Genomic DNA, 13,752 nt, shown 5'->3' on the forward strand with positions numbered 1-13,752 from the left:
CAAATCCGTTGTGGAAGTAATTAATCAATCAGTATGTTATCGGTTAATCCTTTGATCGATGTTTGTTTTTGTAACCTCTTCCATCACATCACATATTACATAACATGCCATAATTTGCCACTACAGACCTTAATTTATAATGTTGAGTATTTACTCCAGACAGGAGACATGCCAAATGGGAACCTATGTCGAGTAATTATAGTGGTGTTACCACTATTTATACCCGTTATAAATTCATTAACTGACCGTCAAGTGAATGATGACAAATAACACGTGTAGGTTTATACCACCAACTTCGTTGTTACACAAGAAATGCACACAGGTATTTGCTGTGTGCTTGGGTAAATGGGTACAATCATTTTTTTTTTTACGTGCGAAAATTTTCAGATTTCTCTACCAATGGCAAAGTCGTTGTTATTAGTTTACGAATTCAGATAAATCAATTGTGTGTTTTTTATTGTCATAGATAATAAACCAGGGTCGAAGCTACCAAAATTTACGTATGATGTTTGCTATGGCAGCTTGGCCAACCCTCAAAACTATCTAAACATAAAGCTTTGCAATCTTTCGGACTTGCTACGTGTATGTAGACATCATATTTTCACATGACATGACTAAATATCGAGGTAAAAAACACAGAAACAGGATCAAATTGGATCAGTCACTATACCATCCAGGCATCAGAAAAAAACTACACTGCTGGGATATTTTGTTACAATCAGACAAGGAATACCATGGATATTTTTAAATAACAGCATGTGATGGGCATCCGGCCTCCTCACATTTTAGGGTGAAGAAATTCTGCTAATGTGGACAGGAGCCCAGTCCCTTTGTCCGTCACGGTCGAGGGGGCGGGTGCCGACCAATTTGCTGCTTGGTTTCGTAATTAGACCGTTGATGAGAAACATTATTCGATCCGCATCAGTGCCCTTTAAATACACTTTTTATTTCTTTGTCCTGTGTATAATGTATTTTGCCACAGTGGTAACGGTGAAATATTAAAGCTATAATTAAAATGACTGAATATTGAAGACCGAGAGTAAACATTGTTGTCAAAGTCAGCCCACCCGGATTACAAGGCCATAGTAGAGTGGTCCGGTCCGGTTACAACTCCAACTAAGAGGAGACAACCCCCCGTGAAGGCTATTAAGACCGAGAAGACAAGTGCAGTTTCTTTATACTAAGTCCTAGAACTTGAAAAACATTGACAGTCCACTTCAGTCGGGAAAACAGGTACAAGTAGTTTGTTCAGCCATCTAGCTAGTTTACTGACTACTTGTCAGTTTTGTGAGTTTGCACAGTATGAGTCGTTTGTGTGTCGATGCTCAGGTGTTGAACTTGTTGAAAATTACTAAATATCTACGTCTGTGCCCCATGAGATTTTAATTGATCTTGGTGATCGTTTTGTGTGTCCCTGAGTGGCACTGGTGTGCAGTAAGCCATGACTGATCTTGATTAGGTGTTTCAGTACTGTTTATACGTTGAGTCTATTAGGCTAGCAGCACCTTACGCGATTCATGTTTTTTTTACGTCGTGCACATCAAATGGAAGCAACCGGCTATTTCAAAATGACATAATCCGATGAAATTTTGAAGTCTTACCACAATGTTTAGTCAGTTATTGACCCATTTCAATAACTTCTAAATGGTTCGGCAATATGTCAAACCGTTTCATTTTAAATTAAAGGGGCACTGATGCGGAGCAATTTCCGTGGACTGGTGTAAACTTTTGTTATTGTTTTTCTCCCGTGAGTACCCGGATGATATCCCAGAATTCGTGACTGGTTCGTGACCTCTGCTGCGCAGTCCGTAAGCGCAATTGATAGTTTAATTATAGACAGATCAACTTAGGTGAAGTCATTTTTACTTCATTACAAATGTATTATGAAAACAAATGAAACACTTTGAAGGTTAATCATCTGCCAGTGGTAGAAATGGTAAAAAACAATTAGGACGGAAAAATAACGAAGCCAATGTACGTCTCTATATTTTGTCTCATAACCCTAATTAGTTTATTGTCATATTTATATGATTCTGAAAATTAATAAAAGAATACGCAATCTGCTTATACTTATAGTAAATTTCTAACATAACAGCAACATTTATACATCGTATAGATTGTCAATGTGGATCCTATTTCACACACATACACGATCTAGTGTGTGTTTTCTGTCATACAGATTCTGCTGAATGCTACAACAAATAGATTAAAACAAAATGCAAATAATGAATGTTAAATAGACTAATTTTATTGCAACAATGTCAGGCTACTACCTTGTTCAGGAATGTATCCATCAATATCCACATAAAAGAAATTGTATTCCATTCATCTGCAGCTGGTAAATAATCCTGCTCTGTGTCGCGTGTCTTACAACTGTCTAATTTGCGAAAAAGTAACACATCGTTTCACGTCTTTCGTTGGTGAAAACCAGATAAACATCTCATTGGTCTCCCAAGATAGCACACCTGGCAACTAACTGTATGATGTCCGCTATTCTAAGTAATTTAGTTAACCAATAATGAGCAATCAATCAATCAACGCAAGGGTGGTTAATTCTTTGAAGGGAGGATGTTGTTTTTGCACTCACACTTTACGACAGGGTGTAGTCATCTACACACACTGCCTTTTGACAAATCTGCCAGAAGATAAAAGTAATTAATCAATCAGTGTGTTATCGGTTAATCCTTTGATCAATGTTTGTTTTTGTAACTCAGCTGATAAACCCTCTTGCATCACTTACATGCACATATTACATAACATACAATACATTTGCCATTACAGACCTTAATTTATAATGTTGAGTATTTACTCCAGACAGGAGAAATGCCAAATGGGAACCTTTGTTGAGTAACCAAAGTGGTGTTACTACTAATTATACCTGTTATGAATTCATTAATTGACCATCCAGAGAATGATGACAAATAACACGTGTAGGTTTACACCATGAAACGCGAGTTACAGCAAGGAAGATGTAATCTCTGTGTTGCATGCAGCCTGAAAACACTTATGGGCCGAAAGTGTTTTGAGGATACCAACGGAATTTCGTTACATAAGGAATACATACAGGCATTTGCTGTGTACTTGGGTAAATAGGTGAAATAAGGGTTTTTTTTACGTTAGAAAATTTTCAGATTTCTCTATCGAAGGCAAAGTCATCGTTTATTGTTTACGAATTCAAATAAATCAACTGTGTGTTTTTATTATCATAAATAATAAACCATTGTAGCTACCATAGCTACCAAATGTTTACGTATGATATTTGCTATCACAGCTGAACCAACACTCAAAATTACTTAAATATAAAGCTTTGCAATCTTCCGGAGGGAAACAAATGGCTTGCTACGTGCCTGTAGACATCATATTTTCATGTAACATGATTAAATATCGAGGTTAAAAACACAGAAATAGGATCAAATTGAGTAACTATACCATCCAAGCATCCGAAACAAACTACACTGGGATATTTTGTTATGATCAGACAAGGAATACCATGGATATTTTTAAATAATGGCATATGATGGGCATCCGGCCTCCTGACTCTTTTGGGTGAAGAAATTCTGCTAATATGGACAGGAGCCCAGTTCCTTTATCCGTCACGGTCAAAGGAGCGGGCACTGACCAATTTGCAGTTTGATTTCGTAATTAGACTGTTGGCGAGAAACATCATTGGCTGCACATCAGTGCCCCTTTAATAAGACACATTTGTTAAGAAATTACTGATTGGGCAATCTTCGGTTTGTAAAAAAAGATATCTGGATTTTATTAAAGGTCACATGCAACATAAAACACAAATTTTGCACATTCTGGTACCTTTCGGTATGCATTTACCGAAACAAATCATAAAAAATGCCAATTCAACCTATAAAGTTGAAAAAAACGCTATGAAAAAAAGCCCGCGAAATCGGAGTTCAAATGTTTCACTAAATTCCCCTCAGCCGTGGGGGGAAAACTGGTTTCAACAGCTGTGCTGCGCCCGTGACGCATGCGCAGTGAATAGGTTGGCGGAGCTTGAAACAGTATGCATGCCCAGCGTCTGAGGTCGTGAGCATTAGTCTAATCTTGGTTGTGTACACAAACAAGTAAATAATCTACTCGTTACGTAAAAACACTTGTTGATTGTGGTAAGCAGTCTCTGTCACAGAGAAAGCTCAGTGTCTGGTTTATTGACACCTATATGTCTGCCTGCCTGTCTGCTAAAGACAACATGCAATACACAGCTTCAATCATTGACCACATGCAATTTGAACTTAACACCTATCAGACATAAAGAAAATAAGTTGATTTATGACTCGTGCACCCGAGTCCCGTGTCTGCCACATTATGTAATTAGGCAGGTGTGATACACATGACATGTTTTTATGTCTGTGGGTTGCAAACATACTACATTAATGTTTTTCGGATGACTGGATCTGACGGAAACTGGTGCAAACTCTTGTTAGTTTCAAGTCCTGCTTTGTACTTTGACGAATGACAGATTCCAGTCACGCAGTAGTTTACCATCTCTACTGACATGATTTTTGATTGGATCGAGCGCAAATTCAGAGAACATGTATTTTCCAAACCCAACATCTCTATATACACTCTTCATGGATAACGACTTCTTTTAGTGTATATGATTTTGTTTGACAACAGTATATGAATCCATACTGAAACGACACATCAAGTACACAAAAAGAAGTTGTTATCCATACAGAATCTTACTTTCTTGTGACTGGCTATACTTCTAAAATGCCCATCAAACAGATCATCTTTCTGTACACACAATGAACCCTCAGCATATCAGCAAATGAAACAGCCAATCGGAAGCCGTTGTTACACTTGAGTGCATATCCACCTGCCACGACTGGGTTCGGTCTCCCGAGGACTTCGTTTCGAGGGAAGTAAGCCCAAGTACAAAATATTGCACTTTTGAATCGCGATTGTACGCTTATAATTTTGTTGAGAGAGAGAGAGAGAGAGAGAGAGAGAGAGAGAGAGAGAGAGAGAGAGAGAGAGAGAGAGAGAGAGAGAGAGAGAGAGAGAGAGAGAGAGAGAGAGAGAGAGAGAGAGAGAGAGAGAGAGAGAGGCCGCGTTAATCCGGACACTTCTGTTTTCATCAAAAACGTTCAGATAGTGAAACGTACGGACTACTGAAATAAACCTTTATGAACACCACTACAGTAGAGTTACTTCCCTTTGACATGGCAATACAAAAACATGCAAACGTATACAAGTTTGAATATTCATAAACAACCAATCAATGCATACAATCATGTCTGGATAGATTATACATACACGTAACAAAACTTACTGTGAAAGAAATCTTCTCGGATTTGTGTGTTGTCTTGCGTGACCAATGAGACTACACAGCAATGTGAAAAACCTAACACGATACATCACCTTTTCGTATATTAAACTGTTAAGACACATCACTTGGGAAATCTGCAGGTGAATTATATATCACTCGTTTTGATTCAAATACAAATTTAACTGCAAGTAGAAAGTAGTTTTGATTTTCTAACTTGATGAAAACAAACCATAATCTCATTAATTCAAATGGACTTTAGTCAGTGACTTCACAATTTTCAAAAATGGCAGCGCCCTGTCAGAGGATGAATGCTATTTAGGTTTGTTTTCACCGACTTACAAAATCAAAATTACTTTCTACTGGTATTAAAATATGTATTTTATTGATGGACTATAGGATTTTGCATGAAATTGCTTATAATATAATAACACCTTGCGTCCTTGGAAGAAGTCTTTATGTTACAGGTTGTGTCATGCAAAATCCTGATTCAAATACATATTTAACTACTAGTAAAAAGTAGTTTTGATTTTCTTACTGATGAAAACAAACCATAATTTCAATAATTCTAACGGACTTTAGCCTGTGACTTAGCAATTTTCAAAAATGCCCTGTTTGAGGATAAATGACATTTAAGTTTCTTTTCACTGACTTACAAAATCAAAATTACTTTTCACAGGTAGTAAAATATGTAATTTTTCCTTATCCTGACTCATGCTTATTGCTTGTCTCCTCTTCCCTGGCGAAGGTAGTGGAACACCTGGAATCACTTGAAGTTCCCTTCTAAAAGAAGCGGACGTAAAATACACTCACCCACGTATAGCCTCCCCTTTCCTGTGCAACTGGCCATTGACCTGCCATGCTCTTTACTCCACGACCACGACTGCATCGTCACCGCTCTGGGTCGTCAGACGACACAGACTTCGTCAGCAGACTCAGTCATAACAGCAAACACCCCTACGAGTCAGGAAGTCTTGTTGAAGAAGAATGAAGACTGCAATCTTCAACTGCGTCGACTGCTGCGCTGTGCAAGAGCACTCAACTAGCACTCACTCCAGAGGATGAACAGGAGGCATGTACACACACCTGCTCAGGAGGATCGTCACCATCGTCCTTATCATCCCGTCACAGTCCGGAGAGAGATCCACCTACGTGGAGTGACTGCACCGGCATAGGTGAGTGTGGCCACGTAAGTGCACATGCATGGACGAGTGAGTGAACCAGGACAGACGAGTGCACTCACGTGGGTGAGTGCGCTCACAGGTCTACTCTTCAATGAAGAAGATCTTCATCAGTCAGCACTCGTCAAGGCCTTCAGACCTGGAGTCACATTAGAAGGATCATCGGCATCCATCGAATGTGTCGCACTCATGGAAGGATGAAGACATACTACCGATCGTCATCTCCGGAGGAAGCCCTCTTTTCAGACTCGGAAGTCACATGTTTGATCATGAATGGTCTGGACTTAGTCCCACCATCCAAGGATTCTGACTAACCCAACGCTTATAGGATGAAGAAGGAAGACACACATTAACGTTTCCGGCGATAGCTCCGATATCTACCATTTCTGAGAAGTTATCTACAGCATTTAAGTCAGCATCCAAATTTCAACAACAACATATGCCACCTTTCAACGCTCATCACTTCCCTCTTTACCATGTGGAGCCCTCCATCAGATGCATACGAGGCATATAAGATCATCAGTAGTCCCCACAATGATCTTACAAGATAGACGTCAACTCAATCAACACGTAGACTTCAGTATCAAGTTACTAACTCAGCTCGAATGAGGCCTCGGGGTTTGATTCATCACTATGTTGAGATACATCGCTGTCGAAAGGTTGGTGGGTCAAAGTTCAAGCCGATGATAAGAACAAGTTCTACTCTCTCAGTGATAATGTCTAGTCGATCTGGTCACGTCACCTCAGGATATGACCAGATGAAGATGCCCACTACTGCATCTATGTCAGCAGTTCCTGAGTCATGGTTTCATGTTCTGACCAGTTTACGACGCTGGACATCTTGAGATCATACCTGCTATGGTAGACTCGCCAGTCAATGTTTGTGCAGGAATTTACATATTAGAGCCTGCATTCTACAACCATCTTTAGGTAGACACGTCTCTTCTAGGTTGGAATGCCCATCTAAATAACGATGTTGCAGCGGGATTCTGGAAGAAGGAAGATCGAGCTCTTCACATCAACCAGCTGGAGATGAAAGTGGTGATGCATGTTATCCATCTACGTAAACAAGGGTCAACGAGACCTCCACCTCTATTACACCTGACGTTTCTACTCTTTGATGTGGTCAACAGTCTGAATCTCCAAATAAAAGTATCTCACATACCAGGAACCTGCAACGTCATGTATATGGCAGACGCCTTATCTCGCTCTCTTTGTCTATCACCAACTGAGTATATGCTGCATCGGGAGACATTTTCAACTAATCAGCTGGATCAGTTCGGATCACTGCAAATAGACTTATTTGCAACAAGGTTCAACTAACAGACAGCAACCTTTGTGTCACTGGTACCCCTCCAGTACTGCTACCAAGAGTAATGGAGAAAATCAGACAGGTCAACCGGACAGACAGTTCTGCATACCGGCCTTGTCTGCTATACTTGGACCTCATGACTACTGAGACAGCTGAAGGCGCAGTTAGCCTTTTTGGGCACATGGAAACCAAGTTGAATTCAGTTCTATATATTGAGCTGTATATGTGTTGCTTGACGGGAATGTGATTGTTTCTTTTGCGTTCTTCTCTGTACAGTCTGTACATTTTTTTAATTGAGAGATCCTTTGAAAGATATTGCCTTTGTGAAGATAGCCTGCAATAGTGAGAGTCTACTTTCGCAAAAGACATTATGTGATCCTGAACTCGAGTGCATTCTACCTGTGGAATTTTGGTCTTTCTTCACTCTTTGGTCAACAGAGTGAATATCGTTCCTTTTCATAATCGTGTAATACACAGTCTTTTCACCTATGCCTAATGTTTACAGAAAAATGCTTTGCACACCTGTAGCATAATTGCGTCAGATGGGAGATGGTACTCATACGACCGACTATATCTTGAAGCTGACTATTTTTTCGTACGTCTGTTTTTCTCAGTTGCCTTTGCATGACGTTTAAAAAAAACATGCTGTCTTTCATACGATAATTTCCAATAGGATGAGAAAACATGGTACCTGTCTTCATCTTTGAATGCTCTGCAGAAACATTTGCATTTGCATGGACATTGTTTACATTCTCTCATTGGGACTCTTTTTCCTCGAGTATTTGTGTACTCCTCTTCATTGTTTCTTTCTCTTTTCCATTCATTTGATTTCATTTTTCTGGATTGCAAGTATGACTTCTTGACAACCATTGCTGCTGCTTATCATTATTTTTGTCAGGTGTGTGCGGTCCTTTATCAGCTAACTGTGCTTCTTCACTAGCTGCATTAGTAGCAAAGTTTTTTCTGTGTTTTCTGAAGACACTTGAGGCAAAACTTGATTTGTTCTGGTTTGGGATGTCTTTTGGCATTTACGCTTCAATATTTCTTTCAGATTTTATGCCATGATAGACGCATCATCTCTATCATTGAATGACCAAAGATTTACTTCTGAAACTGGAATCTTGTTGATGTCAACTGTATACGATTTGTTTTCCATGAAGTCAGATGTCTGACTATGGCTTGAGAAAGTGCAGTAATTGTCACTTGGTAAAGCTTGGTATGTTATAAACATTGGTTTGAAGCACTGGAAACTGATTCAGATCGGGACTGTCTGCATTGCTCACATGTGCTATCTTGGATACAATATTCGCTGAATCAGTGAATGTTGTATTCGTGGAAGTAAGAATCTTCTCTGCTCTACTGCCATCCATCTGCTCCTCATCACAGGTACGAATGTTCTCTGCTCTAGTGCCATCCAACTGCTGCTCCTCAAAGGTAAAAATGTTCTCTGCTCTACTGCCATCCACCTGCTGCTCATCACAGGTACGAATGTTCTCTGCTCTAGTGCCATCCAACTGCTGCTCCTCAAAGGTAAAAATGTTCTCTGCTCTACTGCCATCCATCTGCTCCTCATCACAGGTACGAATGTTCTCTGCTCTAGTGCCATCCAACTGCTGCTCCTCAAAGGTAAAAATGTTCTCTGCTCTACTGCCATCCACCTGCTGCTCATCACAGGTAAGCATCATTTCTGTTCTACTGTCACCCATCTGGTGCACATCAAAGTTCAAAATGGTGTCTGCTACACTTGCATCAATCTGCTGCTCCTCACAGGTAAGAATCTTCTCTGCTCCATGCTCATCCATCTGCTGCTCACAGGTAAAACTATTTTCTGCTCCAGTCTCATCCACCAGATGGTCCTCACAGGTGAGAATCATCTGTGCTCTGTCATCCACTTGCTGTCATCCATCACTTGCAAGAATCTTCTCCTCACCACTCTCATCCATCTGGCGGTCCTTACGGAGAAGAATTTTCCCTTCTCCATTCTCATTCACTAGCTGCTTCTCACAGGTAAGCATCATCTCGGCTGTTACCATCCACCTGCTGCTCCTCGCAGGTAGGCATCATCTCTGCTCTACTGTCGTCAACCTGCTGCTCCTCACAAATAAAGATTTCCTCTGCTTTATTGCCATCCACTGACTGCTTCTCACAGGTAAGAATCTTCTCTGCTCTATTGCCATCCATCTTCTGCTCCTCACATGCGAGAATCTTCTCTTCGCCACTCTCATCCATCTGAATTGGTCCTTACAGGTAAGAATCTCCTCTGCTCCATGCTCGTCCATCTACTGCTCACAGGTAAGACTATTTTCTGCTCCAGTCTCATCCACTGACTGCTCCTCACAGGTGAGAATCTTCTCTGCTCTACTGCCATCCATCTTCTGCTACTCACATGCGAGAATCTTCTCTTCGCCACTCTCATCCATCTGATGGTCCTTACAGGTAAGAATCTTTCATGCCCCACTGTCTTCCTCCTTCTGCTCATCAAAGGCAAGAAACTTCTTTGCTCCATTGTTGTCATACACTTTAGGGGCAAGAGCCTTTGAAATACTGTTTTCAATTTCCTCAAAACTTGTTACAAGAGCTTCAATAAAACTATCATCTGACAACTCATTATCATTGATGTGACTTGCAGCAACCGTGTCATTCAGTTGTGGAAGATTGGTTGTTAGAGATGCACTAATGGTGACATCAATATTTTCATTCATGCAGATACTAGCTTCATCAAAATTGTCATCAGACATATCAGTATCACCGTTATAGGGCTCAGTAATATTCGGAGAAATATGATCTTCACCCATCTCAACCTTCTTCACACGTGACTATTTTCCCTTTCATCGCTGACCCATTGGTTTGATCTGTTAATTAGCACCTATTACGGATTTGCAGTCAGTGCATCCACAAAGACAAGGATGGCAAACGTACAACCTTTTCACTGCACAAACATAAATGTAACAACTTGTATGCCACCTACTTTAAAGGTCACATGTAACGTAAAACACAACTTTGCAGATTCTGATACCTTTAGGTATGCACTTACCGAAACAAATCGTGAAAAGTGCCAATTCAGTCTATAAGGTTGAGAAAAAACGCGATGGAAAAAAAAACCCCGCGAAATCGGAGTTCAAACGATTCACGAAATTCCCCCAGCGCTGGGGGGAAAACTGGTTTCAACAGCGGTGCTGCGCAGCGCCCATAACGCATGCGCAGTGAATAGGTTCGCGGAGCTTGAAACAGTTTGCATGCTCGGAGTATGAGGTTGTGAACAGTAGTCTAATCTTGGTTGTGTACACAAACAAGTAAATAATCTACTCGATACATAAGAAAAACTTGTTGATTGTGGTAAGCAGCCTCTGTCACAGAGAAAGCTTAATGTCTGGTTTATTGACACGTGTATGTCTGCCTGCCTGTCTGCTAAAGACAATATACAATAGACAGCTTCAATCATTGACCACATGCAATTTGAATTTAACACCTATCAGGCTATACGCCATAAAGAAAATAAACTGATTTATGACTCGTGCACCCGAGTCCAGTCACTGCCACATTATGTAATTAGGCAGGTGTGATACTTGTACACGTGACAAGTTTTTATGTCTGTGGGTTGCAAACAAACTACAGCCATTTTTTCGGATGACTGGATTTGACGGAAACTGGTGCAAACTCTTTCAAGTCCTGCTTTGTACTTGGACGAATGACACTTTCCAGTCACGCAGTAGTTCACCATCTCTGCTGAGATGATTTTTGATTTGATAGAACTCAAATTCAGAGAATGTGTATTTACAAAACCCAGCATCTTTATATACATTCTCTAGGGATAACAACTCATTCTAGTGTAAATGATTTCGTTTGACAACGGTATATGAATCCATACTGAAATGATGCATCAAGTACAACAAAAGAAGTTGTTATCCATAAAGAATCTTACTCTCTTGTGACTAGCCATACTTATAAAAGGCCCATCAAAAAGATCATCTTTCTGTACACACAATGAGCCCTCGGCGTATCAGCAAATGAACCAGCCAGTCGGAGTCCTCGTTACCCTTGAGTGCACAGCCACCCACTATGACTGCGTTTGGTCTCCCGAGGGCTTCGTTTCAAGGGAAGTAAGCCCAAGTAAAAAATATTGCACTTTTGAATAGCGATTGTACGCTTATAATTTTGTTTATTTGTTTTTAACAAGCAGTAATGTATATTAGATGTCATGAATAAGTGATGATTGTGTTTTAATTATGTTAGACTTTTTGGTTGCATGTGACCTTTAAAGTCTTCCAGATCAGTTCAGCACAAAAAGCCAGAGTTCCCAGTTAATAACACAATTCCTACAATGTCAGTTTAGGAAAATGTTAAATTTGTCCCGAAGACCAGTGATTTAGAATGTCCTAGTTTTCATTAGCATTTGCCTGCAACAAAAGATGGAATTATTAGTGTATATGTATCTTTTTAAATGACTGTGATGTGACTCCAAATCAGGTGACAAAGAGTCGCAAGTGTCAGTTATGACCCTGAAGTGATATACCAGAATCAGCAGAGGGATTACACTTACGACCTTATCATCTATCAAACTTTCCTCGCAAAATTGACAATGATATAAACATATATTCCGCATGTTTCTGTAAATATGCAGTAGCAATCATACAAGCAGCATTATATTTCAATTATTTAAGTCTCTGCATTGCTTGTAGATCGTACACTTACCAAATTTCTGACACAGTTCACACCTTGCAGGTTTTCAGGACTTGATGGTCACCTGATGTTGTAGATTCAGCGCTGTGGTATTGTAAATCCACCAAAACCAAACATGGATACTTTGGTCCTTGAAATGTAATATTATAACCATACTGTTTGAACTGTACTTTCATAGAACTTCAAATCTGTCATAATTTCCCCATGTTTAATTACAATACATCTAGTTTGTCGGAAGTACCACTTACAACCCCTTGTTTTTCCGCCTCATCATAAACTTAACACCAGAAGTAGGGGGATACCTTAGCCGACTATCTTGTCATTGAGGCCTTGCGGGGCGAACATGTGGAGTCTGAATATTCACTTTAGTTCGAGTGATCTCCTCTTTTTGGTGGTGCTAACAAGCTCAGGGTCCTCTCTGAGTTGTGTGATGATCTCATAAGTGAGATCTGATTTGCCATGTTTTTACGAGTTGAGGTTGATTGTAACAGGTTTATCTCTGTTGTGTGTGCTGTGAGCATAGTGTTCATTCAGCCTCGTTTTGAAACATCTTTTGGTTTCCACTACATATCGTTTTTTGCATTTTTTGCAATCTCAGCAGCACATCGTATTTCAATCTCAACTCACTGGGGAGTATACAACTCTTGCTGCCACTAGGCACTTTGAGTTTATTGTGGCTCTCTCATCCTAACGAGGTACCCAATTGACAGCTGGGTGATCTGGCACACATAGTCACAGCACTTTGTCCAAGTTAACTGCACGTTGCTGTACCCACAACTAGGTGTATGCTCGTGTTCATGTGGCTACCATCTGGTCATATACCAACAGATTCGTGGGTTCTTTTAAGTGTGCAGGGTTGTGTACTGTACACTAGGGGTTGTGACAACACAGAAAGAGTCTGCACACAAAGTTGACTCCAAGGTATTTACACCCGGTCACAGGTGTGCTCGATCCCGAAACCTCAACCTTGCTGGATCACTAGCCTGGCGCCTTAGCCAGCTCACCCACCATGCCCCCACTAGCTCACCATGCCCCCACTCGCCCACCATGCCCCCAGGAACAGTGGAGTCACCCACGTGGGAAGGATGCCAACCTACAACCAAACTAGGGAGTACCTATCACTAGCCTCAAGTGCCAAGCTGCCAACGTAATAACACAAGCTGGCAAAATAAACTGTGGCATTGGTAACAATGATTACCAATTATTCTAAGCTGTCCACTTTGCCCAGACCAGACACTTCTTGTCCACGGTATGTATACCACACTGACTGATATAAACATAAGTCATCATACATG

The 13,752-nt window shown here is 40.4% G+C and overlaps 1 protein-coding gene across 4 annotated transcripts in view; it reads left to right on the forward strand.

Annotated features, from left to right (window-relative positions):
* LOC137268944 (uncharacterized) overlaps nucleotides 1-13,752 on the forward strand; it is a 280,426-nt gene that overhangs the window by 236,499 nt on the left and 30,175 nt on the right. For 2 of the 4 annotated variants that reach the window (XM_067803567.1, XM_067803569.1), the window contains exon 1: nucleotides 1,121-1,233. The exons of 1 other annotated variant lie outside the window; for it this stretch is intronic. The gene's annotated coding sequence lies outside the window, so the exon portion shown is untranslated. Of the gene's footprint in view, nucleotides 1-1,114; nucleotides 1,234-13,752 lie in introns of those variants that run through there. One more of the 4 variants, XM_067803568.1, reaches the window with a different exon arrangement.

The sequence above is a fragment of the Haliotis asinina genome, chromosome 16 (assembly GCF_037392515.1).
Source record: "Haliotis asinina isolate JCU_RB_2024 chromosome 16, JCU_Hal_asi_v2, whole genome shotgun sequence".
Lineage (NCBI taxonomy): Eukaryota > Metazoa > Mollusca > Gastropoda > Lepetellida > Haliotidae > Haliotis > Haliotis asinina.